General features: G+C 38.5%; 1 protein-coding gene across 4 annotated transcripts in view; it reads right to left on the bottom strand.

Annotated features, from left to right (window-relative positions):
• Positions 1-25,598, bottom strand: part of NRG3 (neuregulin 3) — a 1,121,259-nt gene that overhangs the window by 694,326 nt on the left and 401,335 nt on the right. The window lies entirely within an intron of this gene.

Below are 25,598 nucleotides of genomic sequence, written 5' to 3'. Positions count from 1 at the left end.
TGGGATCGTTTTAACTGTTGAGTTTTGAGATTGTGTTATATATTCTAAATACTTGTTCTTCATCAGATATGTGGTTTGCAAATATTTTCCCCCAGTCTTTACTTTCATTCTTTTAACAAGCTCATTCTCAGACAAGCATTTTAAATGTTCATAAAGTAGACTTCATCAACATTTCCCTTTATGTATTGTGTCTGGTGCCAAGTTTAAGAACACTTTGGTGAATGCTAGATCCCAGAAATTTTCTCTTGTATTTCTTTCTTAAAAGTTTTATAGCTTTATGTTTCCAGCCAATAATTCATTTTGAGGTGATTTTTATATAAGGTGTGAGGTTTATGTGGAGGTTAAGTTGGGTTTTTTGTTTCTTTGACTGTTTTTGCTTATGAATATCTGACTGCTCCAGGACCATTTGTTGAAACTTGTATCCTTCATGCATTGAATTGCTTTTGTGCCTTTGTCAAAAATCATGTGGGCAAATCGGTATGAATCTATTTAAAGAATTTCTATTCTGTCCAATTGATTTGTGTCTGTCTCTTTGCCAAATTGTCTTAATTACTGTAGTTCTATAATAAGCTTAATATTCAGCAAAGTAATTCCTCCCACTTTATTATTTTTCAACATTGTTTTAACTATTCTAGGATCTGTCACGCACCTTTTACAATAAGCTTATCTACAAAAGATCTTGCTAAGATTTTTATAGGAATGACTATTAATTTCAGGAGAATTAACATCTTTAATATGTGAGACTTCCAGTATATGAACACCATATGTCTCTCCAATTATTTAAGATGTTTTTTCTTTTGTCAGCATTTTTAAATTTTCAATATGTACAGATTATGTTTTTTAAAGTTTACACCTAATCATGTCTTTTCCTCTGGAGTAATTATAAATACTATTGCATTTTTAATTTTTATTTCCCTGTTAATTTTCAGTATATAAAAATGTGACTGGTGCGTGTGTGTGTGTGTGTGTGTGTGTGTGTGTGTGGATTGTTAATCTTGTACTCTACAACCTCGCTGAAATAATTTATTACCTCTAGGATCCACATATTGTCTTTATATATATTCTAGTTCAACTGCAATAGCACTAGCTGAGAAAACATGTACAACAATTGAAACCAGGTGTTATTTCAGTTCAAAAGAAAAATAATGTGTATGTCTGTGTGTTTGTGTGTGTGTATAATCTTTAAAATTATTTGAAGTCAGCCGGGTGCGGTGGCTCACGCCTGTAATCCCAGCACTTTGGTAGGCAGAGGCGGGCGGATCACGAAATCAGGAGATCGAGACCATCCTGGCTAACATGGTGAAACCCCATCTCTACTAAAAAAATACAAAAAAAAATTAGCCAGGCGTGGTGGCAGATGCCTGTAGTCCCAGCTACTCGAGAGGCTGAGGCAGGAGAATGGTGTGAACCCGGGAGGCGGAGGTTGCAGTGAGCCGAGATCGTGCCATTGCACTCTAGCCTGGGTGACAGAGCGAGAATGCATCTCAAAAAAAAAAATTATTTGAAGTCATTGAGCACTGCTAATTCTAGTTTATCCACCAAGATATGCAGCTTATAAAATATATACAAGTAACTGTGCAATCATTAGGAAATCCATACCAAAATTAATACACTTTTCAGCTTTAGTTAGGGTTCAGAGAACCAACTGAGCACAGTGTGTTGTCTTCAAGAAAATCACATTAGTTCATTGTTTCAGTATTAATTCGCAGTATAAATAGATATCAAATATATAATGTGGACAATACTAGAAAGTCATTCATGATTACTAAAACATACAAAATGTGAAACCTTCATGTTTAGAATGCAGTGAGAGCACTGAACATATAAACTGTTATTGCTGAAATTTTAACGTAAGTTTGACAGCAAAAATCATAATTAGACAAAGTAATTGTAACAGTGAGGCTTCAGGCTGACCAATAACCACTTATGAGAACAGCCAAAGTACACTACATCTAAGTACTCTTCTCTTAAGGATGCTGATTGCAACTCCAAAGCCCTTCCCAAGGATGACGGTGCAGCAGGAATGCAGGTGTCACCGCCAGCAACAGTGAGGAAGGGAGAATTTGTAGTTAGAGAGATTAAAGCCTAGGTGATAATTGAGGCAAATCCAATTTGAGTGATCATTTATTCAACAGATGCCATACACTTACTTGAAAATGTCAAAATATAGTCAAAATTCAGAAGGCATAAATAGAACCTTCTCAGAAAACAGGGCCATGGGGAATTGCCTGATGCTTGCTGTCCTAACGATGCATAGAGGCAGGCACCAAGTGGAGCAGTGGTTATTAAAGCCATTATTTCTTCTGCAAATACTAAATGAACTTTCTATTTTGTAAATGTATATGTATACATTAACTGGGGAATCATTATTTTAAGAACTCTTGTTAAAAATGTTATATTGAGGAAAAATGGTTTTCATTTGGCATTCCCACATATGTAGAAAAGATGAAAATATGTCTATAAAGGTATATATCACACAAAACTTCGTGACAAAAAAATTGAAAGGCTGGAGGAAATGAATATTATTTTCATACATAACAAATTCTCAGTAAATTAAATCTTTTATCCCATCTCAAGAAAACAAATTTGAATGCAAGAGAGCAAGAGACGAGTTATTGTAAGGATAAACTTCAATCTAATCTACTATTATTTCTTTCTTTAATAAGTCTATTGCAGATATTAGAACTTAAATTCTTGTTTATGTACTGAGTATTCTAACCATGGTGCAATAACTTTGCTCTTTTCCTAAATGGATCACAAGACCACTAGTAAGTCGTTGGCCCTCTCTGATGTCTCCATGCGGCTGAAGAAGGAGGGAAGGGATTTTGCTTGAGGAGAGGGAAAAATGGGGGACAGAGAGACAGGTACTAGTCACCTCATTCCCTGCTTCTTTGTCCTGTTACCTTTGTCTCTAGAGCTGATGGAGTGAAGGATGGAATCAGAAAATGAAGAAGTCAAAGACGAGGTTTAGAAACTAAAGCAAAGAGTTGGAGAAAAAGCCAATGTCCTACCCTCCCTGGGACCTTATACCACAGAAAAGCTAAGAAGTACAGGGACCAGCATGGACTTAGAAGAGAACATTGCTCCTGGAAAGATGCCATCAAGGCTATCAAGGATGGAAGTGGCAGCACTTCTTCTAAAGATACAGGTGCTTACAAATCATTGTCCAAGGTGGGAAGCGGTGCCCAAGTCCAGCAGTCATTACAGCATGTCCATTAATGCTAAAGTGACCAAATGTGGATTTATAGGTTGACCAGTTCTGATATGTAGGAATGTGACAAATTACTCATGAGCCATCTCACAATCGTGTGTTTCACAACACAGTGTGTAGGCAGATAAGTCAGCATGCTACAATGTGCCAATCATCAGAAGGAATGTCAAACTCCTCAATAATAGATGGTCTGGGTGCTGCTGCAAACCATTGAGTCAGTGTCATTGCCTTTGTGACAGCATCATTCCACTGGATCGTGAGCTCTAGAGGATTTCTTTTGTTCGCTTTTTTATCCACCCTACGTGGAGCAGTATGTGGTATGTGGTAGGCATACCTTGCTTACTTGCCTGGCATGTGGTAGGCACTCAACAAATATTTGTTGACTGAATGAACACATCCCACAAGGCACAGCATCCTGGCCCATGTTCGGGCTGCCTCCTCCTTGTTGCCCGGCTCCTACTGCCTGAGCCTCAGTGAAAGCACTTCCAGCCCTCTACAGCCCAGGAAAAACAATGTCTTTTCCATACACACCTCTGAGCCTTGAGCCCTTCCCATTTACTAACCAAATAATACTGAGTAAATTACTTAACCTTTCTAATCCTCAGTTTCTTCAGTAATAAAATAAGAATGATAATAGCCACTCAGGAGAGTTGTGAATATTAAATAAATTAATGTAAATGAAAAGGGTGGCATACAACAGCCTCTCGATAAACAGTAAAATTATTTTCCCTATTCAGTAAATCTATAGATAATTTATTTGAATGGAATTGGGCTCCACAATTAAGATAGTAAGAGAAATTCATATTCATCAAAAAAAGATCTGCCTTTCAATTTTCCCGGTAATCATAAAGGAATAAATGGGATCCCATTGGGGCTCCCCTTATAATCACATATCTGTAGTATTGCATCCACAGAAATTTACTAAAATGACTTGAGTACTGGCCTTGATTTGGGGGTGAATTAAATATAGCCAGGTCAACTTTGTTGACACAGAATTTACTCCCGATAATCATGATCAACAAGGGACCACTGGATGGCATGCTGTGAGCAACCTGAGGGAGGAACCATGTCTTCTGGTTTCTTGAGAATTTGGTCCCAACCTATGTTGGACCAATGGTCATCATATAGGTTGGGACCAAAGTCTCAAGAAAACAGAATCCCAGTGGTCCCTCCAGCTGTGGCCACTCCTTCACCAGCTTCAGTTTTTAATCTGTGCCAGCCTGAACCCAGAACATAGCTTGAATTTGAGTCTACCAAAAATAATTCTCTTATAAGAAAGATTATGAACAATAAAAACTAAAGATATTTTAGAAATCTCAGAGAAGCATTACCTACTCTCTTCCAAGATGCTGCCCACGCTCACCCCACTCCCTGACCCACACTCCGACCAAAGACCTCCTCTTCTTTGACCCTCCCTGCTTGTTCATGCTCAGCCTGAGTGTTAGGCCATTCTTGCATTGCTATAAAGAAATATCTGAGACTGGGTAATTTACAAAGAAAAGAGGTTTAATTGGCTCACAGTTCTGCAGGCTGTATAGGAAGCATGGTGCTGGCATCAGCCCGGCTTCTGGGGAGGCCTCAGGGAGCTTTTACCCATGGCCGAAAACGAACGGGAAGCAGGTGAAAACAGGCATAAGAGCACTTGTGGGGCAGGGGCCGCACTTTTAAACATCCAGATCCCATGAGAACTTAGTATCACCGGGACAGAACCAAGCCATGAGGGACCTGCCCCATGACCCAAACACCCCTCACCAGGCCCTACCTCCAAAACTGGGGATTACAATTCAACGTGAGATTTGGTGGGGACACATATCAAACTCTATCAGCCAGCTATTATCCTCCTTCCTCTTCTCAGTGAAATTGCAGTTCCTACTGCCCAATTCTTTTGCTATAACAGTACTTTCATTAACTCTTCTTGCTTGCTCCCTAGGTGCCAGACCCTGAGTCCCAGATCAGGATTTCCTTAATGCAGTTCTTTCAAAGTATTCTTCAACAAAGATTGTGTCTTCCTATAAGAAATGGTTACATCTAGCTGGGCATGGTGGCTCATGCCTGTAATCCCAGCACTTTGGAAGGCCGAGGTGGGCAGATCACGAGGTCAGGTGTTCGAGACCAGCCTGGCCAATATGGTGAAACCCCCATCTCTACTAAAAGTACAAAAATGAGCCGGGCATGGTGGCACACGCCTGTAGTCCCAGCTACTTGGGAGGCTGAGGCAGAAGAATCGCTTGAACCTGGGAAGCAGAGGTTGCAGTGAGCGGAGATCATGCCACTGCACTCCAGCCTGGGTGGCAGAGCGAGACTCCATCTCAAAATAAGTAAATAAATAAATAAATAAATGCTTATGTCCGAGGATAAAAGAATTAAATTGTCTGCACATTGTTACCCATGTTAGGAATACGAGATATAAAGATCAAAATATAAATGTTCAAACTTGGAATTATCTGTGTGAATTTTCCTCTGCCCTTTGCATTCAATGATAAAAGCTGGAGTCAAAAGACTCCCACCTTAAACACTCACACCCACATACATCCACACACAAACACATATACACATACACATATGTGTCAACATACACACACACCACCATCCCATCAGGAAATGTTAAATGTAACTAATAATCTATAGCTGCTACTTTTTCACTATTTTCCTTTAAAACTTACCCCAAACTCAGGTCCCTCAGGATAAAATTCCTTTGCCAAATCATTTTGAAACCAAAAGCTTATGAGTTTTTAGCACAATTTCTTAGACTCTTACCCTTCCTACTTGCACTCCTCACCCACATTGGGAATATAAAGGACATAAAGGTATAAAAAACTGAACACACAGGTGGATTTAGTTCTTCTGTTTATAGAATCAATACATAACAGACACCTTCTACTCTGCATAGCCATTCTATATTGAAAATCAGAATGTCTATCACCAAAGAATCAACAGTTGAAATTTGTACAATTCTTGGGAACCTCAAGGATATTCTTAATATTCTTCTAACAAGAGCAGTCTGCCCCTTCCATGTAAATAAACCAGGGAATTTGAAGGAATAAAGAAGCTCTATTCTGACGGTAGGGCAGCTCTGACTTGTGGTTGGAAAGCTAAATAAAAAGAAGGTGAGTGATTTAGCAAGAAGTCATAGGAGTTCAGAATTTGGAGGCAAACATACTAAGTGCTTTGAACAGAGAGCACGCTCTTGAGAAGAAAGCAGCCAGTGGCTTCAACCGTCGGAAGTTTCCCTCCTTTCTTCCCTCCGGCCACCAGCCTTGGCATGTGTTCTGAGCCAGGAATGGTACTTTCACGTGACAAGAAAGTACTGACAAACTCTGCTCTGGACATTCCTATTAAATAATACCTATCCCTTCCATCTCAGGATAATGCTGTCTAATGGATTATAACATTCATCAGTTTATTAATTAGACTATTATATCCTGGGGGAGCTGGTTATTTTTAAAAAAAGAAGACTTAAAAAATTATTTTGAAAAATTAGCTGCACTTTCCTATCGTAAGTTTGGTTAATGGCTGGCGCAATGTTTAGTGAACAGACCATATGAACAAGAAGTGGGATTGATCCAGGAATGAAAATGCCCAGATTCCTCTTTGTCTGTTGAAGTCAGAAGAGCCATGTTGTCTTTTAAGAACTTGGTAACCCGAGTCTCCACCCCCTGACCCAGGTGCTCTTTTAGTAACTGTGTGAATATAAGCTGCTGTCTTCCTCCAAAATTAGCATCTACAGCGTGAATGAAAGCCTGAAACATCTCAGAAGGCAGTTATGTTTTTTTGCTGGGGGCTAAACATTTGCTATTCAAGACCTAGTGGAAGGAGACAACTTCCCTAACTCCTTTTCTGAACAGAAACATGGCATCAGCCAAACAAATAAAAGTTAGAAACAGGAATTTAACCACAATCTGTTTTCCACGATAAATATGGCCTCATGGGATAATTCAGATACAGCTAAAATATTAATTTAAAGCCAAATGGATTTTAAACATAATATGTTTTTCTGTCTACTAGCAAGCACCAATTAGGAAATAAAAATGCATACATTATAGGAATGGGAAACAATAACTTCCTAGGAAGTAAATGGAAAGAAAAAGATCCAGTACTGAGTGAGGTTCACGTGAAACACATGTGATGCGCTTACAAAACATCCTAAGGTGAAGTGACAAGAATAATTTTAAAAAGAAAAAAGACACTCAAGAAATCTGTTTTTCAATGCCATGTGTATTCAGTGTGCTAAAATTAAATTGGCTATTGAAAAGAGATTTTTTTTAATGAGAGAAGAGAAATATAAATAAAACTACAGAAAGTTATTAAAGAAATCATTAAAGAAACAGAAATTGTTTTGGTGGAAAAGTTGACCTTTCCAAATGAATAAATTAAATGGAAAATGGATTTATCTGAATGCCTAGTCTGATAAACACTGTTTCTTGTTAATAAACTCCTCACCCTGCAGGAAAAATAGACAGATAGTCCAGTTTAACCCATGGGGATGACATCAGTGCTTTTCATTCCTGTTCTTATATCTGTGTGTAACAAGCATCTCTATAGCTTTTGATATAGACACATAACTGCTATGAATTTAAATCTATGACAGCCCATGTGTCTGGCTGATTAAACTAAGATGTTTATGGTGTCTGCAGTATGAAATAAAAGTGGGAACAATTAAACTATCCATCTCTGGAGCAAGGGGCTTGCTGGCATTGGCATCTGACCATTCATCACTTGCCATGTACCTTTTCACTGTCATCTCTGCAGCTCCCTGATACGCAGATATTGGCTCCTGTTCTGAAGTGGGTTCATTTGTCACTATCATCAGGTGGCATACAATGGGTGCCAGTTAATTCAAAGTTCTGAGCTTGCATTCTGTGTTGGAACAATTCATTACAAAAGTATATCCTGGAAATTGCAATGCTCGCAATGCTCTCTCTATCTTTCTCTCTTTTCATTTTCCTCCTTAGCAAACTACAAGCAAACCAGAAGATGCTGAAATGTCAAATCATTATCAAAGCTTCATTTATGCACTCATTCAAGAAATCTTTCCTGAGCAACTCCATGAAATGTGGCATGTTCTGGGTTGTCAAAAATTCAAAGATAAAGCAACAGTATGCTCAGGCCTGAGAGATCTTTCAATTTTGTGAATTGGGACTAGAGATGCAGAAATGATGCCCTGTGATAAATGGTAGGACATGGAGACACAACAGGCAACTTCCATGACCCAGTACGAGGCTGGACACCAGGCTCTTTCCAGATACACCGCATGAGAAAATCATAAGCATCAGTATATTTTGTATAATTATCATGGGTTGTATAGTGTCTTCATTATTGAAAACCTGTTGATAAGTGCATGCATGTTTTCTTGTAGAATGTTGGATACTACAGGAACCGAGCTAGAGATTTCTTACCCTACACCTTTGCTCCTAACTGGCTATATATAGGTTGAACTATCATTGACAACATAATAAATCAAGGTTTCATAGGAAAACTTACATTGCTGAGTTTTAATAGCTATTTTCCAATGAAAACTTGACTCTATGTACTGCCAGAAGCATCGTATGTGAATATGATCACTAGTTTTCTTAAAAAATGTAGCCTGAATTCAAGCTGCTCAATTATATTTGGGCAAACAAATATGAGAAGCCACAGATGTACTCCTATGTGGCATTGTGAAACAAATTCACCAGAGGCCAACACACAACCAACTTCCGAAGTGATTTGATTCCACTTCAGAACTAAGCATACAAAAGATCCAATCTTCACCCCTGGGATCTCACTTTCTTCCTCTTTGTTTCCTTAGGAGTGTTTCCCAAGTCTTGGTGGGGAAACTTGCACTAGATTAAGGCCGAGAAAACAGGAGAAGTCGTGTAGTAGAGTCTGTGTTAAGTGCCATGAGCTCTGCCAGATGTCAGCCTCACAGAGCAGGTCACGTCAGTGAACATTTGGAAACCAAAGAGACTGGGATGAATACATAGGAAGTCATCAGCTCAAGGCAACACTGTTAGTAAACACCAGGGCCAGGATCCGACCCCAATGACCAAGCTCTCTCTACTCTGAAAGTGTTTCTTGCAGAAGTCACCTGGGAGGTGTTTTAAAATCTGAGATCCCTCATCCTACCCTTGGAATTCAAAATTTTGTGGAGGTGCTACTGGAAAAGCATCCCACAGGAATGGACACAGCTGCCTCACAGACTGCGACTCAGGGGACCACCATGTCCCACCTTGCTCCCTCGTTCCTAATAGTGAGGATGCGTACCTTTGCGGCTAGTTTGCATTAACTCATTTAATCATCACAATAATCTTATGAAACACATATTTTCTCCACTTTTTACATGAGGAAACCGAGGCTAGAAGCATAAATCAACTTGGCTGTTCACATGGTTGGTAAGTAGCTGGACTGGAATTCAAGCACAGGCAGTCTGGCCCTGAGCCCTCCTTTTAACTGCTGTGTTACACAACTTTCAGTCCTGCTGCCCTGAGGCCTACGCAGGGCCCTGGCTTCCAGGTGACCTACTACCGATGGGTCTACACTAGCAAAAAGGAAGTGACTTTTCAAGACACAGATCCGTAACTCTCACTGGCTCCCAGGCACATCAGTGCAGGTGAATTGGTGGCCCAGAGGTCAGCTAAACCCTCCAGATTACAAAATAATAAATAAATAAATAAATAAATACATAAGTAAATAAATAAATAAATAAATGTAATGTTTTCAAAATTAAAATTTTTCTTTAAAACAATCTAGTTATCTGCCTCGTATGTGTCCACTTCTAGAAAAAATGGCTAGAGCACCCTCCTCTAGATCAGTTTCATCAGACTGGGCAAGCAGCCTTCAGCTGGCCACAGCCCCCACTACCCTGCTCCCGATTTACATTTCTGTTTGACTTCTGTAGATATATGAGTTTGAGACCCACAGCCATATAAGCACAGGCTTGGAATATATTGTACTAGCGTTAGGTGAAATAAAGGATTTCCACCTTGCTTGTTACCAAAAGGCTACATATAAAATACAGAAGAAATCCAACAAATAGCCATGTCCACTGTCAATCCTTTCTCTATGAATATCTTCAATGAATAATGTAAAAATGAATTAAAAACTGATACAGGGTGGGGGTGGGCACGGTGGCTCATGCCTGTAATCCCAGCACTTTGGGAGGCCAACGCAGGCAGATCACAAGGTCAGGAGATCGACACCATCCTGGCCAACATAGTGAAACCCCATCTCTACTAAAAATACAAAAAATTAGCCAGGCATGGTGGCGTATGCCTGTAGTCCCAGCTACTTGGGAGGCTGAGGCATGAGAATCACTTGAACCCAGGAGTCGGAGGCTGCAGTTAGCTGAGATCATGCCACTGGACTCCAGCCTGGGCAATAGAGCAAGAATCTGTCTTAAAACAAAACAAAAACAGGGGTGGAGCCAAGATGGCCAAATAGGAACAGCTCCGGTCTACAGCTCCCAGCCTGAGCGACACAGAAGACGGGTGATTTCTGCATTTCTGTTTGAGGTACCGGTTTCATCTCACTAGGGAGTGCCAAACAGTGGGTGCAGGACAGTAGGTGAAGTGCACTGTGCGCGAGCCGAAGCAGAGCGAGGCATTGCCTCACTCGGGAAGCACAAGGGGTCAGGGAGTTCCCTTTCCTAGTCAAAGAAAGGGGTAACAGACAGCACCTGGAAAATCGGGTCAGTCCCACCCTAATACTGAGCTTTTCCAACGGGCCTGGAAAACAGCACACTAGGAGATTGTGTCCTGCACCTGGCTCGGAGGGTCCTATGCCCACAGAGTCTCACTGATTGCTAGCACAGCAGTCTGAGATCAAACTGCAAGGCAGCAGCGAGGCTGGGGGAGGGGCGCCTGCCATTGCCCAGGCTTGCCTAGGTAAACAAAGCAGCCAGGAAGCTCGAACTGGGTGGAGCCCACCACAGCTCAAGGAGGCCTGCCTGCCTCTGTAGGCTCCACCTCTGAGGGCAGGGCACAGACAAACAAAAATTCAGCAGGAACCTCTGCAGACTTAAATGTCCCTGTCTGACTGACAGCTTTGAAGAGAGTAGTGGTTCTCCCAGCAAGCAGCTGGAGATCTGAGAATAGACAGACTGCCTCCTAAAGTGGGTCCCTGACCCCCGAGCAGCCTAACTGGGAGGCACCCCACAGTAGGGACAGACTGACACCTCACTCGGCCAGGTACTCCTCTGAGACAAAACTTCCAGAGGAACTATCAGACAGCTGAATTTGTGGTCTCATGAAAATCTGCTGTTCTGCAGCCACCGCTGCTGACACCCAGTTAAACAGGGTCTCGAGTGGACCTCTAGTAAACTCCAACAGACCTGCAGCTGAGGGTCCTGTCTGGTAGAAGGAAAACTAACAAACAGAAAGGACATCCACACCAAAAACCCATCTGTACATCACCATCATCAAAGACAAAAAGTAGATAAAACCACAAAGATGGGGAAAAAACAGAGCAGAACAACTGGAAACTCTAAAAAGCAGAGCACCACTCCTCCTCCAAAGGAACGCAGTTCCTCACCAGCAACACAACAAAGCTGGACGGAGAACGAGTTTGACGAGTTGAGGGAAGAAGGCTTCAGACGATCAAACTACTCTGAGCTACGGGAGGAAATTCAAAACAATAGCAAAGAAGTTAAAAACTTTGAAAAAAAATTAGATGAATGGGTAACTACAATAACCAATGGAGAGAAGGGCTTAAAGGAGCTGATGGAGCTGAAAGCCAAGTATTGAGAACTACATGAAGATTGCAGAAGCCTCGGTAGCAGATGTGGTCAACTGGAAGAAAGGGTATCGCTGATGGAAGATGAAATGAATGAAATGAAGTGAGAAGGGAAGTTTAGAGAAAAAAGAATAAAAAGAAATGAACAAAGCCTCCAAGAAATTTGGGACTATGTGAAAAGACCAAACCTACGTCTGATTGGTGTACCTGAAAATGACGGGGAGAATGGAACCAAGTGGAAAACACTCTGCAAGATATTATCCAGGAGAACTTCCCCAATCTAGCAAGGCAGGCCAACATTCAGATTCAGGAAATACAGAGAACGCCACAAAGATACTCCTCGAGAAGAGCAACTCCAAGACACATAATTGCCAGATTCACCTAAGTTGAAATGAAGGAAAAAATGTTAAGGGCGGCCAGAGAGAAAGGTCGGGTTACCCACAAAGGGAAGCCCATCAGACTAACAGCCGATCTCTCAGCAGAAACTCTACAAGCCAGAAGAGAGTGGGGGCCGATATTCAACATTCTTAAAGAAAAGAATTTTCAACCCAGAATTTCATATCCAGCCAAACTAAGCTTCATAAGTGAAGGAGAAATAAAATACTTTACAGACAAGCAAACACTGAGTGATTTTGTCACCACCAGGCCTGCCCTAAAAGAGCTCCTGAAGGAAGCACTAAACATGGAAAGGAACAATCGGTACCAGCCCCTGCAAAAATATGCCAAATTGTAAAGACCATCGAGGCTAGGAAGAAACTGCATCAACTAACGAGCAAAATAACCAACTAACATCATAATGACAGGATCAGATTCACACATAACAACATTAACTTTAAATGTAAATGGGCTAAATGCTCCAATTAAGAGACACAGACTGGCAAACTGGATAAGGAGTCAGGACCCATCAGTGTGCTGTATTCAGGAAACCCATCTCACGTGTGGAGAGACACATAAACTCAGAATAAAGGGATGGAGGACGATCTATCAAGCAAATGGAAAACAAAAAAAGGCAGGGGTTGCAATCCTAGTCTCTGATAAAATAGTCTTTAAACCAACAAAGATCAAAAGAGACAAAGAAGGCCATTACATAATGGTAAAGGGATCAATTCAACAAGAAGAGCTAACTATCCTAAATATATATGCACCCAACACAGGAGCACCCAGATTCATAAAGCAAGTCCTGAGTGACCTACAAAGGGACTTAAACTCCCACACAATAATAATGGGAGATTTTAACACCCCACTGTCAACATTAGACAGATCAATGAGACAGAAAGTTAACAAGGATATCCAGGAATTGAACTCAGCTCTGCACAAAGTGGACCTAATAGACATCTACAGAACTCTCCACCCCAAATCAACAGAATATACATTTTTTTCAGCACCACACCACACCTATTCCAAAATTGACCACATAGTTGGAAGTAAAGCTCTCCTCAGCAAATGTAAAAGAACAGAAATTATAACAAACTGTCTCTCAGACCACAGTGCAATCAAACTAGAACTCAGGATTAAGAAACTCACTCAAAACCGCTCAACTACATGGAAACTGAACAACCTGCTCCTGAATGACTATTGGGTACATAATGAAATGAAGGCAGAAATAAAGATGTTCTTTGAAACCAACGAGAACAAAGACACAACATACCAGAATCTCTGGGACACATTCAAAGCAGTGTGTAGAGGGAAATTTATAGCACTAAATGCCCACAGAGAAAGCAGGAAAGATCCAAAATTGACACCCTAACATCACAATTAAAAGAATTAGAAAAGCAAGAGCAAAAACATTCAAAAGTTAGCAGAAGGCTAGAAATAACTAAAATCAGAGCAAAACTGAAAGAAATAGAGACACAAAAAACCCTTCAAAAAATTAATGAATCCAGGAGCTGGTTTTTTGAAAAGATCAACAAAATTGATAGACCGCTAGCAAGACTAATAAAGAAGAAAAGAAATAAGAATCAAATAGATGCAACAAAAAATGAAAAAGGGGATATCACCACTGATCCCACAGAAATACAATCTACCATCAGAGAATACTACAAACACCTCTATGCAAATAAACTAGAAAATCTAGAACAAATGGATAAATTCCTCGACAAATACACCCTCCCAAGACTAAACCAGGAAGAAGTTGAATCTCTGAATAGACCAATAACAGGTTCTGAAATTGTGGCAATAATCAATAGCTTACCAACCAAAAAGAGTCCAGGACCTGATGGATTCACAGCCGAATTCTACCAGAGGTACAAGGAGGAACTGGTACCATTCCTTCTGAAACTATTCCAATCAATAGAAAAAGAGGGAATCCTCCCTAACACATTTTATGAAGCCAGCATCGTCCCGATACCAAAGCCTGGCAGAGACATAACCAAAAAACAGAATTTCAGACCAATATCCTTGATGAACATTGATGCAAAAATCCTCAATAAAATACTGGCAAACCGAATCCAGCAGCACATCAAAAAGCTTATACACCATGATCAAGTGGGCTTCATCCTTGGGATGCAAGGCTGGTTCAACATACGCAAATCAATAAATGTAATCCAGCATATAAACAGAACCAAAGACAAAAACCACATGATTATCTCAATAGATGCAGAAAAGCCCTTTGACAAAATTCAACAACACTTCATGCTAAAAACTCTCAATAAATTAGGTATTGATGGGACGTATCTTAAAATAATAAGAGCTATCTATGACAAACCCACAGCCAGTATCATACTGAATGGGCAAAAACTGGAAGCATTCCCTGTGAAAAGTGGCACAAGACAGGGATGCCCTCTGTCACCACTCCTATTCAACATAGTGCTGGAAGTTCTGGCCAGAGCAATCAGGCAGGAGAAGGAAATAAAGGGTATTCAATTAGGAAAAGAGGAAGTCAAATTGTCCCTGTTTGCAGATGACACGATTGTATATCTAGAAAACCCCATCGTCTCAGCCCAAAATCTCCTTAAGCTGATTAGCAACTTCAGCAAAGTCTCAGGATACAAAATCAATGTACAAAAATCACAAGCATTCTTGTACACCAATCACAGACAAACAGAGAGCCAAATCATTAGTGAACTCCCATTCACAATTGCTTCAATGAGAATAAAATACCTAGGAATCCAACTTAAAAGGGATGTGAAGGACCTCTTCAAGGAGAACTACAAACCACTGCTCAATGAAATAAAAGAGGATACAAACAAATGGAAGAACATTCCATGCTCATGGGTTGGAAGAATCAATATCATGAAAATGGCCATACTGCCCAAGGTAATTTATAGATTCAATGCCATCCCCATCAAGCTACCAATGACTTTCTTCACAGAATTGGAAAAAATGACTTTAAAGTTCATATGGAACCAAAAAAGAGCCCGCATCGCCAAGTCAATCCTAAGCCAAAAGAACAAAGCTGGAGGCATCACGCTACCTGACTTCAAACTATACTACAAGGCTACAGTAACCAAAACAGCATGGTACTGGTACCATAATAGAGACATAGATCAATGGAACAGAACAGAGCCCTCAGAAATGATGCCACATATCTACAACTATCTGATCTTTGACAAACCTGACAAAAACAAGAAATGGGGAAAGGATTCCCTATTTAATAAATGGTGCTGGGAAAACTGGCTAGCCATATGTAGAAAGCTGAAACTGGATCCCTTCCTTACACCTTATACAAAAATTAATTCAAGATGGATTAAAGACTTAAATGTTAGACCTAAAACCATTAAAATCCTACAAGAAAACCTAGGCAATACCATTCAGGACATAGGCGTGGGCAAGGACTTCATGTCTAAAACACCAAAAGCAATGGCAACAAAAGCCAAAATTGACAAATGGGATCTAATTAAACTAAAGAGCTTCTGCACAACAAAAGAAACTACCATCAGAGTGAACAGGCAACCTACAGAATGGGAGAAAATTTTTGCAACCTACTCATCTGACAAAGGGCTAATATCCAGAATCTACAATGAACTCAAACAAATTTACAAGAAAAAAACAAACAACTCCATCAAAAAGTGGGCGAAGGATATGAACAGACACTTCTCAAAAGAAGACATTTATGCAGCCAAAAAACACATGAAAAAATGCTCATCATCACTGGCCATCAGAGAAATGCAAATCAAAACCACAGTCAGATACCATCTCACACCAGTTAGAATGGCCATCATTAAAAAGTCAGGAAACAACAGGTGCTGGAGAGGATGTGGAGAAATAGGAACACTTTTACACTGTTGGTGGGACTGTAAACTAGTTCAACCATTGTGGAAGTCAGTGTGGCAATTCCTCAGGGATCTCGAACTAGAAATACCATTTGACCCAGCCATCCCATTACTGGCTATATACCCAAAGGACTATAAATCATGCTGCTATAAAGACACATGCACACGTATGTTTACTGTGGCACTATTCACAATAGCAAAGAGTTGGAACCAACCCAAATGTTCAACAATGATAGACTGGATTAAGAAAATGTGGCACATATGCACCATGGAATACTATGCAGCCATAAAACATGATGAGTTCATGTCCTTTGTAGGGACACGGATGAAACTGGAAAACATCATTCTCAGTAAACTATCACAAGGACAAAAAACCAAACACTGCATGTTGTCACTCATAGGTGGGAATTGAACAATGAGAACTCATGGACACAGGAAGGGGAACATCACACTCCGGGGACTGTTGTGGGGTGGGGGGAGGGGGGAGGGACAGCATTAGGAGATATATCTAATGCTAAATGACGAGTTAATGGGTGCAGCAAAACAACATGGCACATGTATACATATGTAACAAACCTGCACATTGTGCACATGTACCCTAAAACCTAAAGTATAATAAAAGACAAACAAACAAACAAACAAACAAACAAATCTGACACAGGGCAAGGGAAACAATGTCCAGAGAATATGAGATGACAGCTGCCAGGGCACACTCTCTCCATCTTCCTCTGCCCTATCTTGATTCTCATGTCTGGCCATATCAGGGAAAGCACCTCTGGCTTCATCTAGACTTTCTTGGTGTAAAATAGAATTTAGATTCACTTTCAGGACTCAATTACAGGAGCCGCTCGAGTGTCCCTGTCCTCCTCCTGCAAGCTGCATGTTGAATTATGTTCAGTCTTATTAACAAGAGTCCCTGGAGTCAGTTCCACCCCATCCCCACATTCCTCTCCATCCTCACCAACCATGGCAGCTTAACTCTGCAACATATTTCTTCTTCTGTTGCTTCCTCCTGGCCAGTACATCCTATCTACCACCCCAGGTCTTTGCTGAATAGTAATACCTCCTCTCCTAATTGCAAGAGGATATCCTGTTGTTCTAGTAAGTTCTTATCCATCTCTTTACTAGGGATAAATTCTGTTTCCGTCTGCATGCCATTCAGCAATCATGCTATCTTTCTTACCATCACCATCTGGACCCATGACTGGACATTGGAAGACCATACCTCATCCCAGACGGAAATTAGCTCAGGAACCTACACTATGACAATGTAAGTATTTAAAAGAAAATAAGCCATATTATCTACTCAAAACTTGGTAAAAATTGCAGCATGTCACTCCAAGTCTTCCAGTCCAGAAAAGTACCAGTGTAATCCCAGGAGTATTTCCATAGTTCACTATCTCAGAAAATTTCTATACAAGGGCCATTTTGCACATAAGATAGAACAAAAAATAAGATCTATTTAATCAGGCTACAATTATGAGACACCACCAGTAATTTTTAATATTTCTAGGACCAAACATCCCACCTCCCCCTGCAGAAAGCAGGCATGGGTCTGCTCTGGGTGGCCATGCTGGCACAGGACAGGATGGATTGTCATTGGAGAGTTATTAAAGCTTCAACTTCCCTTTAGTTAATTGCCCATGCTTCATGCAAAGGTGCAATTAGAGTCCTCCTTGCTAATACAGAGATAAGTAATTGCCTTATTGAGAGCTTTACTGGGAGCAGAGGATATGCAGGATGAGTGAGTAGAGAAGTTACGTTATTTTGTGTAGTCTAAATGGAAATGATAGACCTGGCGAAGAAAAGCTCAAGGAGAGTGTCCAAAGTGATACCTCCAAATGCCTGCAATGGCCATCAAAAACATAATGGCTATGGTAAGGTGACTAAAACTTTCTGGAGAGTGTGTTTGGTCATCTTCGGTCATGTTTTAAAGTATTTAAGCTTTGCACAAGCTATAAAAGAAGTCGCCTTTTGATATTTAATAGTGATTCTTGTAGGGCACAATGAATAAACATTTAGGATAAAGTCTTCCAAAAGATGATTTTCCAAGGTCAAGACATTTGTCATTTTTCCAAGGTCCATCGCATTTGTTAAAATGCTCTGCCAGTTGGCAGCACACCAAAAAAAAAATGTGTCACTTAATACACTGAGCCTAAGGGAACCCACCTGTTTAAGTGATCTATATCTTGTGCCCTATTTAATATCTCTCTATAATGTTAGTGTTATACATGGTTCCACCTTTATTAAATATACATTTAGAAAATAAAGATTTTTTCAGCTTTTCTCTTTGATTGGATAGGGGGAACAGAGGTTCTTACATGTCTGACCCCTACTACCCCGCTTCCCTTACTTTCATACTCCTGTTTTAATTAGGTAACTTCCTCAACTGTTAATCAGAACTGATCCCCCTGCCCACTGGAAACTCCTGATAGAACAGCCACTAAATCAGCCTGGAGACTTCTCTCCTTCAAATTAAGTTATTCCAATCCCATTGGTCTCTCATTTATTTTAAGAAGTAGATTCAATAGCAAAGTATTTGTTCACTATATTTTGAGAACTCTTACAGAGAAAGGCCATTACTTATTGCAGTAAGCTGAGGATAGAAGCGATTTTACTGTCTTTCAGAATAACTAATTTGATTGATCCAGTTAAGCTGTAAAACATGTTGCCAAGGTTAATTATAATTCATCAATCACATCAACACATGACATTCACTGATGGAGACAGCCTCACATATTTGTTTGAGGTATGCAAACAACTTCATGAGAAATCAGTTTTAATAATCTTTCAGTCCGTGTTCATTGTCAGGAAAATGTGATCTAACGAAAATCATTTACCCATCCCTAAATGCATTAATGCAAAACAGCTTTACTTTTTTAATTCTTTATAAAGAAAATCAACTCAGCCAACAGAAATCAGTTGACAAGTAGAAAAGGTTTTCAGTCAGTTTAATCTTCATGAAGTGTTTATTGATGTTATGTGAAGCCAAAACATTATTTAGATAAATGCCTTTATTGTCTATGTGGATTTTGGAAAAATAATCTGATGGGCTTTTTATGGTTTCTTTTTAGGTAAACTTGAAAAAAGGATTGCAAACAAGTCAGCAGTAGTGCCAGTTTGATGGTTCTTTTCAGCAGGTGCTGACATTGATGAAAAACCCGGAGAGCTGGAATCAAAATGACACTCATCTTCCAAGGCCAGGGGATATTTCCCTTAGCACAGTTTGAGTCAAATGGCCAGCATGGGCGCTGCTGCCTAGAAGGCTTTATTTGGTAATGATATTTCCAAAAATAAATCCATTCATTTCTTCCTGTGAAATGACTATTTATGAGACCTTCTCTACTGGGCATTGAGCTGGGTTCTGTCAGATCAGCAATAAGCAAAGTAGCTATGACTCCTGTATCCACACAACTCACAGTCCCATGAGGAAGCAAACTTTAAAGAAATGACTGTAATAACGTGTGCTGTGCAATATCGTAAAAGAAGCACATAGGAGAATACTGTGTGAGGAAACCGAAGCAGACACCTAACTCACCTGGGTGATAAGCCTGGAAGCAACTTTCAGTTCAGATCTAAAGCAAATACAGAAGTTGTCAAGATGAAGAGGAAATAAGAGAGCTCCATGAGGAGGTGGTCAGGACTTCTGATAGTTTTTAGCTATGAGACCCTCAGCCAAATTGCCAGGCCATGTGTGGAATACAGAGACATGCAAACAGTCAGGGATATAGGACCGTCAAATGAGAAGAGGATCAGAACAAAGAACAAAACACCATTCTCTTCCAGTCACTGAGAAACCTGTTTATGATTTCAGAGAGCTCTAGTTTCAGTTCTCAAATCATTGTTAAACAAACCAGCAAAAACCTGCCCACTCACTCAGCTTTTATCAATTCTGTCTGCATGAACCTCGACGAGGAAAGCCAATTGCTCTTATTGACACAAATCGTCCTGCCAGAGAACATTTTCAACAGAAGAGAGGAAACAGGGAAGAAAGACTGAGACAGTAATCAGGAATCAGCTCCCAGGTGTCACTAATAACCCCAAAATAACCTTCCCCTATAGCTATAGAAGCCCTAACATTCCATTTAGCACCACTCACTACAAAAGCAAAGAATTCTTCGGCAAGATGTGTAGGTCTTCAAGAAGTCAGAAGCGCATCTGCACTTTGTCTTGGTCTCAGCTTGTGCAATTTTATAGGGTCATGCACTCAAATGAAAGAAACCAAGAATGATTAAAAAAAATGTAGTCCATCCTCTGTAACTGTTCATTTTCTTGGAGGTTTAGCTAATTTTAGTGTAAATCATGATTTCAAAAGATGGGCAAGTTTTGGTCCATCCCCAAAACCTTCATCAATTTTTGTCCTATTCATCTCTGCTTACATATGTGTGGTAAGGGAATTCCAACTCCTCCTTCTTTGGCCTCAAAGATGTGTAGTGTGTGGTGATATTTGAAGTTACTGAAGATGAGAAGTATTATGGCAAGAAATCACATTTCATAACATCAAGTCTATCATCTTATTGACTCCTCCAAAGCTCTCCAAAGTCTGAGGAGGGTAGACCAATCCATTTTTCTCACTGCTTCCCTCAGAGGGATACTATGCCACTTCCTAGAATTCTGGTGAAGAAAAAAATGTTGATCTTGTTACTCACTGTGGCTGGAATCCAGCTAAAGCATAAACATGGCACATTTAAACATTATTTGAGCAACTTTAGACAGAATACTGAGAGCTTCCTGTGGGGTCATAGCAATATTAAGGCCATGAGGTAAGCAGACCAGCATGGAACAATAGGATACAATATCCTCCAACAAGGGCTAGTGACCTAGATGGAGGATGATAGGAAAGGAATGAGGCATGAATAGAGCCACAAAAAGGAGGTTACATTAGCCACTACTAAATCTGGAATTTTACCATATTCCCTTAGTGAGAAAGATATGATTATTATTATCTATCCCCCAAGTAGAGATTCTTAATGATCATTTGCAAATGACATAATACATATGTCAATGCCTGAATTACCTATAAGTAAAATAAGCATGGTTTTAAACAACTGTATAGTCTTTATTATTTTCCAACTTAGAAGTCCTACTCTGGAAGAGAATTATCTGAACTGGGTGGCCTTATCCTACACTTACAATCATACCAGCAAGCTCTGTTCCAGTGAAAACCATCAATAGAAATATTTGCTAAACTAATGCTTATTTAAGATTAAAGATTTTTCCATTTATTTTATGATCCAAAACATACTTAGAGGCCTTTCTGGGTTAAAGGCCTCAAAAAGACATAAAAATAATAAATATTATTGCAATGAAAATGTCTAGTAATGACCAATTTGAAAGAAGCAGCTTGACATGAAACAAAGTAAAAAACAAATATCTGCTATGGAGCATCTGAAGTTTAAACCATCTCAGTTGTATGGTAACATCATCTTCAATAATGAGGGAGAAAAATATTTTATTAAAAACAAACCACATTTTTTTTTGTAATTCTAAAAGTTTATAAGACACTTCAGGAAATTAAAACAGTTTAAAATTTAACCTAATGCTAAGGAAGGAAATGTACTATCTTCTTTAACTGCTACATTTTAAGGTTTGATAAGTTTTCTGTGCTATACACACACGAAGTTCAATTAAAAAGTATTTTGAGTGTGCATTACATGGTACGCGTTGCAGATATAAAGATGAGTATGTCATTTTTTGTCCTGAATGGTCCCACATAAGACCACATAAGAAAAATTACACATTTGTCCACCAAACCAACTCATAAAATTATGTTCTACAAGTTATATATTGTTATCTATGCAGTTAGAATAAAACTATGGTGTTTATTTCTATTTAAAGATTAGCTCCTTTGACCTCTTTACTGCAAAAATTTAAAACATTGGTTGCATTATTTTATTTAATTCTGTGTTTCATTTCTTTGTGACAATGCAAAGAAGAATCAGGTTAACCTGATCTGTTGAATTCCTTTACATCTTTCTGGAGGAAGGGATTTATAAAGATGTCAGCCAATTATATAATAACTTATGAAAACACAAAAATTCCTTTTCCTTCAGTTTTTACAAATTACTTTTCATGAACTATATTTCTAATTGAGAATAAGAAGTATATTTTTAGAGCCAGTTTATTCAAATTTTGTAGAAGGAGATTTCATTTAAACTAAATGCAAAATATATATATGAATATTTTAAAAGAGTGTGGCCATTCTTGAACAGGTATTTGTAGTGTATTTACTGTTTACATTACTACTTTGTGTTAATAGATTTATATAGGAATTCAGGACAATTACTCGTGTATATCCATTATGTTCAAATAATACTTAGCCATGATACGTACTTTGGAAAATGAATTATTGATGAATAAAATGAACTTATTGTTGTCATTAAATAGGTCGTAAAAATTGTGTTAAAATTGTGTGCTATGCACAGTATGTATGAGTATGTTCAACTTTTGAAGACCATTGTATCTCCTTCCTTTAGTTACTGACATTTGCGGAATATTTGCATATTAAAGCATTAATAATATCACATAGTAAGTGATCATTTTCTTTGCCAGGACATACGTGATTCATAATATCATTGGAAGAATGTGTTATGTTTAGGTTTTCCTCCTAAACTTAAAGTAAAAGCACAGTTACATTCTGCACATTTTATATTCTAACTCTTAGAAATTTTTTTCTTCAAATATAACAAACTTATTCCAATTATATCTTTAAGATTTTTGAAAGTTAATTCTTTAAAGTGAACATACATCAAGAGCTTGGTAAATAAATATACTGACAACAGTCAGTATTTCTACCGGCTCCAAACAATAGGGAAATTGTTTGGAATTGGAAATTCCAAACAATTCCCTCTCCAACATCTGAAAACACACAGCTCCTAGGCTTTGGAAACCATAATTGCCATCATCACTCTGTGCTGAAAATCACATTAATCCAACCCTGAGGATCCTTCACTGACCTTTTGCTTTGAGATAAGTTAGACTCTTATTAACAAACAGAGTCTAATTTTTTAGGTCATGTCAGTGCCTTGACCCTTCTAGAAAATTCGTATTCCAATATCAAAGAACTAAAATAAAGATCATATTGTTACTGTCCACCTACTGTAATTTCAGCGTAAGGAGATACTGTCCAAGGTAAACATTTACAAAATTTCCTAACTCTATGCTCATGACAACTCAGGAAAGATTTTGGTAAGCAATAAATAAGTTGCTTCTAATTCAAGATGGTAGACTGAGCCTCTGCATTACCTACACTAAACAACATTGATAATTTAAAGAATAGATGTACAAGTGTGTTTTTTAAATCATAGAAAACTTTATATTCATTGTTAGGTTATTGGATTCAAAGCTGTATTGGAGCTTTAAAGCTTTCATTTTTTGAATTATTTTTCACCGTATAGGAAACTACATATGACACTCTAGATGGAGGCAGAGAAAATATTCCACAAAAGGAAAAGGCTAGCAGTCCAAGAAAACTGAGTTCAGAGAGAGGAAGCAGAGTCTAGTCTAAGTGGAAGGCATGAAGTTTGGAACTGAGCAGTTCCCACCCTTTCTAGTTGGGTGCTTTGGGCAAGAGGTTTATTCTGTCTTGTCTGATCAAGTGAGATAATAAATGGAAATTGCAGCATAGTTTTAATGGGAAGATGAAATAACCCTATGAAACACCACTGTAGTTCACAAAAACATAGGAACGACAAAATGAATCCACTTGAGAAATAATTTAAAATTTTAGTTTTTAATATTTTTACTAATTACCAGTTTGGACTTGGTTACAGTTCCCTAACAGTACCAAGGGCTTTAAAATAAAGTGTTCAATTAATTAGAAAGTGTTTCTAAATAAATGGTATGAATGAAATGTTTCTTAAATTTTGAGTTGGTCTCTTTTTGTAACTTATACTTCTCATCATATTCATATTATTGTTCATAAAATAACCAAACACAATAGATTATAGCAATTTTCATTCATTTTTATTCAGAAATAAACTACTTACTGTGAAAATTTTAAGAAGAAAAGCAGCAATAAAGGCTAATAATCATTATAGATCTGACAACTAATTCTTCTTTTAATATGAGAATTCAGAATTGGAAGAAGGTTGCAGGTTTTTAGTTCACTCAATCTTCCAGCCAGTCTTGAATTTTCAGTGAAGTTTCTATGAGCATGGGAAGAAAATTTTGTAGACACTTTGCCACCATATTTTGCTATGCTAAAGTTTTTTCACATTCATTTGCAGAAAATTTGTCAGTAGTGTTCTCTTTTTATTGTTCTTGAAGGGTTGTTTTATATTAATTACAACATCTAGAAATGATTTTTTAAATTTTAAAACAAAAGTGACATTTATGAGAAATGTATTCTTTCTCCTCTGAAATCATAATCATCGTAGGAGGTGGAAAATGAGGCAGGCGCAACTGGATCCGTTGCAAGAAAGTTTGCAATAATTTTAAAGCTTCCCTCTTCTGAATAGAAGCACAGAATTAAGTTATGTATTTGTAGGTGAATGATACTTGGGAGGAATGAGCAAAGAGTTTCAAGATTCGTCTGGCTCACAGTCATCGCCTACAAGCTTTGTTCTTTCTGGGGATGGGGAAATGAAAGAATATCATCAATGTTCTTTCAAAGAAGAAAAAAACAACTTGTGGCATTTTTTCTCTGACTAGGTGTTTTATTAACTGATTTTCTTCTACTTTTGGGTTAATTCTTATCTAAATGCTTTCCATAATCACTATTATTCTTTTAAAGTTTGCCCTAGGAATTTATATGAAAAACAGTATTTTCGTAAAAGAAACCACATATTATCAACACAGTAAGAAAATTTTTAAAAATGGATGTTATATATACTGTATGTTAGAGACTTCAAAAGCTCATTCAAAATGTTTTTGAAACACTTTCTTCAATTAATGCAATTTCAAATGGCCCATTAAAATTCTGTGGTTTATAATTAAATTCAATCATATCCATTTTAAATTTTAAAAAATGTTTTCAAAATCTTGAATCATATAAAAATAACGTAACTATTTAAGAAAAATTAAAAATAAATTAACAAGTCATTGTGAAGGAAAGCACAAAGTATGAATAAAACATCACCCTTGTACTTTTCTGGCACTAGATACGCAGAACTGACACAGTTGTCGACTCTACAGAAGATTCTTTAGAGCTTCAGCGAATGTGCTCAATGTGACTAAGCAGCCAATCAAAGCCTTGGGACAAATAATGTATACAAGTGAAGATCAGGAGGTCAACATAAAGGTATGCCAATTTAGAACAGTCAAGAGTAATGTACAGCTCTTGAAAAAATATGTAGATACAGCAAATATAATAAAAGAAGAGAAATAACACAAGAGTTGGAAACATCTATTTGAAATGGAAGGGAATGTCCAAGTCTATGAGTGAAGTTAAAAGACAACCCCAACTTGAAAGTGTGGGGGACAAGAGACGAAAAGACAATTGTTAAATTGTTAGAATATTCAACCAG

This window comes from Nomascus leucogenys, chromosome 18 (assembly GCF_006542625.1).
Source record: "Nomascus leucogenys isolate Asia chromosome 18, Asia_NLE_v1, whole genome shotgun sequence".
Lineage (NCBI taxonomy): Eukaryota > Metazoa > Chordata > Mammalia > Primates > Hylobatidae > Nomascus > Nomascus leucogenys.
The sequence above is the reverse complement of the archived record's forward strand: the minus strand, read 5'-3'. Positions and strand labels throughout refer to the sequence as shown.